The sequence below is a fragment of the Octodon degus genome, unplaced genomic scaffold (genome assembly GCF_000260255.1).
Source record: "Octodon degus isolate 3935 unplaced genomic scaffold, OctDeg1.0 scaffold00325, whole genome shotgun sequence".
Taxonomy (NCBI): domain Eukaryota; kingdom Metazoa; phylum Chordata; class Mammalia; order Rodentia; family Octodontidae; genus Octodon; species Octodon degus.
In genome coordinates, this window is record NW_004524901.1 from 742,322 (window position 1) to 746,356 (window position 4,035).

At 40.9% G+C, this 4,035-nt stretch overlaps 1 pseudogene; it reads left to right on the forward strand.

The window, feature by feature from the left end:
- The first annotated feature begins 843 nt into the window (after positions 1-843).
- Positions 844-3,711, forward strand: LOC101576489 (annotated as a pseudogene).
- The last annotated feature ends 324 nt before the right edge of the window (positions 3,712-4,035 follow it).

Sequence of the window (4,035 nt, forward strand, 5' to 3'; positions counted from 1 at the left end):
GGGTGGGCTTGGGTTCTGAGGTTGCAATTTATTCCTTCTCGTCATTTTGTGTAGCACTGTCTTCTGCCCTTTGTTGTAGATCTTTGCTGTAGTTATAACCTTCACACGTATTGAAGTTAAGGTGGAGCTCTACAGAGTTTGGACTTATCCAGCTGAGTCTGGCTTAGGTCTGGCTGTTGTGCTCAGCTCCTTCCCGCTGCTGATCAGGGCTAGGACTGTGTCTGGGCATTCCCGGAAGTCGGCAGAAATTCCTACTGGGCAGGAGGTGTGGGTGAGGTATGGCGGAGGGGTGGGGGGCAGCCGGAGTTGGTGGGAGATTGTCCGGCCCACCCTGTGCCTGGGCTGGGACTGTCCCAGCGCCGGCGCAGGGTAGCAGGAAGCTCTCCACACACTCACTGGACCTGTTCTAGGACTGGGTCTTGGGGCTCCTGGAACTTGGCAGAAAATCCTACTCGGCGGGCGGGGGGGGGGAGGCACTGCGGAGTGGTGGGAGGCGGCCCGAGGGGCTGGGAGAGGGTATGGCCCACGCTGCGCCTGGGCTGGGACTGGTTCCGCCGGCGCAGGGTAGCAGGAAGCTCTCCGCACACTCACCGGACCTGGGCTAGGACTGGGTCTCAACCATTTTTATTTTAAATGATGTCTCCAAGTTATGTCACTTAAGGTTTTATGAATTTTGTTTAGAGAATTAATTCAAAATGTCAGCTATATAATTTAAAAATCTACTGTATTTTCAAGAGTTGTTCTTCCTTGTTGCTAAAAAGAAAACACAAAGTTTTGTTACAAATTTCAGTCATGAAAACAGTTGAATTTTTGGTAAAAATATAAGGAATTCATTGTCTTGCGATGACTGTCACAATTTTCTCTGGCATCACTTATGTGTTCCTTCTCACAGTCTACATCCTGAACATTACTCGAATCATCATGCGCAGCTTCCACCTTCTTAGGCTTACGTTTTCTCTTCCTCAGTTTGTCAGCATCATAATGATGTTCTACGTCATCTTTTTGTACGTCTATTTTTGTGTTTCAGAAAACAAAATTTTCCAAATGAAACACTCCCATACACAAGTTTGGGCATAAGGTCTTTCTCTTTGAACTACTCAACAGATTTATCCTGGACGGTAACGCCAACACACTCTGAAATAACCTCAGTGAGATGTTTGTGGTCACAGATTTTACCCATCATCTGAGTATGTTTCCTGTTTCTTGGGAGCCTTATATTTGAACCAGAAAAACATTTTGGGTCAATGTCACCAATTTCACTTATTTATGATAATGGAATCATAGTGTTGAGTGTTTGAATTAACATTTAATCATCTTTAGCCCTTTTCCTCACATATGTGCTGGTCACGCACTAGTATCTGTGCAGTAATAATGTGTATCTACAGGAAAGCAAGGAGTTTTGTTCTCTGCAGCTGCACAGTAGTACCCCACTATTTTGTGGTTCGACTTCTGTAGACTCACTTTTTCTTGGTTTTTCAAAAATATATTAATCTACATTATTTATCGGGGATATTTTGCTATATTGCAGGACTTTGTGGTAGGCACAGTACTGTATGTACATTTATATTCATAGTATTTATGGTTTTAATAATTTTTTTCTAAAAAATAAAATATATTGAAATGTTACTTCTAACATATTAAAATAATATTAAATCAAAATAAAATACACTGTTTATGTATTTTGCTAGCTGATGAATACATACTGTACTGTACCGCATATGCATGTTGCTGAAGTTAGGAAGGTTTATGAATATAGAAAATGGTTAAGGAGTCCCTCCTGCCCCTGTCCATGACAGTAGGATTCACCACCCCTGTCTCCCCTGGTGCTGCCTATCACCAGCTTGGTGCACTACAACTTTAAGTTCACAGTGGTGTCCTCTGCCAAGGACTTTGTTGACCTGACATTGTGAAAGACTCAATGAAAGACTCAGATGGTTATTCATACACACTACCAAATTCATCACATTAGACATTTTTATATGAAATAGTCAAGTTTACTTGGCAGAATTACCATGACAGTCTTGCAGAATCTAACAGATTTTCCAAAATTTGATGATGTCCATCCATTTTATGCTGATTTGATGAATAATGTCTATGATGACGATCATTACAAGTTGACTTTAGGACAAATAAATATTGCCAATAATTCAGTGTAAAATGTTGCTAAAGATTATGTGGGGCTAATGAAATTTTGTGATTCTCTGCCCTTGCAAGCAGCTAAAGCAGGCTGCCCTCAGGTGGATGGGCACTATTATGAAGAGACAGAAGCAGTCTGGAATGTTCGAAACAAGTGCATGAGCATTTATCCCGTTTGCCAAGCACTGGACCAAATATGAGGACTCTGCCTTTGTGAGTGCACCCGCATGGTGGGAAATCCATCTTCATCAACAAGGTGATGAGAGCACACATGGATGCTCAGCTGTGTGCATTTACTACCAAGTCTTTGTCAGGCACATGGATTACAACTATCTGAGTTGGCAGGTTGTAGACACTCCAGGGATTTTCGATCACACTTTAGAGGATCAGAACATCACTGAAATGCAAGCTATCACAGCTCTGGCTCATGTTTTCATTGCAGTTTTACATGTGATGGGTTTGTCTGAGCAGTACGGACATGGATTGAAAGAACAATTAGAGCTCTTCCAGAATATCAGGCCCCTCTCTATCAACAAATCTCTTAGGGTTGTGGCAAACCAGTGTGACATGAAGAGAACAGCTGAACTTCCTGAAAATGATCAGAAAATATGTATAGGTTTGCAGGCTGAAGGATTCCCTTTACAGAAACCAGCACCCTGATTGGGGAAGGTGTTATACAAGTTAAAACAGAGGCTTGATAGGCTTTTGGCTCATCTGGTAGAAACCAAACTTAAAGGAAATGAAATGAATGAAGTGTTAAACAGATTTCATGTAGCTATACCAAGCAAGAAAGGTGACAAGGAGAGGTCTCCTTTCATCCCAGAAGGAGTAGCAGAAATTGGAGAGCATGAGAACAAAAGGGAATGAGATCTTGAGGTGGAAATGAGACATGATTATATTTTGGATCTTCAAAAATATTGTGATTTAATGAATTCATCTGAAAACTATAGTAATATATCAGAGATTGGGGAAGACCATAATGTGGCTGATTATATTGATCCTGCTATCACGAAGAAATTGAAAGAGTTAGAAAAAGAAGAAGAGGTAAGAACAACTGCTGGAGAGGATGACAGTGAATCTGAAAGTGAAGATGAAGAAATAGCGGAAATCTAACAACTGGCAAAAGAGATTTGAGAATAAAGAAAACTGAAAACTCTGCAATTGAAGGAAAAGAATACCCAGGGACCAATGATGCCTCAAACTGCTAAGAAATTTCAGAGGACAGTTTTGGAGAATGAGGTGTAAAGTCTTGGTATTGACATGGACAATAAAGACAATGCCCACTATGCAGCCCAGGCAAGAAGGTCTCAGAGTTCTGATAGGAAAAGAAGGTGGGAAGGCTCTGTTCATCCACTTCTGTAGCCTGGAGTTGGAGTTGTTCTCAAACTCCACATGATGTTTCTGGTCTTTGGGATGTGAAAATGGCGAAGAAAGCCAAGGCTATGATGAAAAAATGCTCCAAAGAAGATAAATAGCTTGGGAAAGGAAGGAGAATCAGATAGACATGTGCCTAATATGAAGCCTAAGCACTTACTCGCTGGAAAGAGAAAAGCTGGTAAAAAGGACAGAGGATAGTGCCCTATTCAGCACAAGGCTTATCTAGACCAGCAGCTTCATTTGGTATGGTTTCATAAAACTGGAACAATCTACTAACTGAAAATACAATGGAAATCCCTAATGGAACTGTTGCTGAAAGTGGTTGGCCTTATAGAGGTGTGAGTAATATAAATATTTTGACTACATAGTATTCCTGCATTTTATAGAGTTGATCCATATTGAAAACAAAGATTTATTGGTATGATTACTGGAGTTTTTGATGAAAAAATCTTTATTTTTCAGGAGGTAGCTTTGGCTTATCACACATGCGTAGCTATTTTCCATTGAGAAAAACATTTTCAC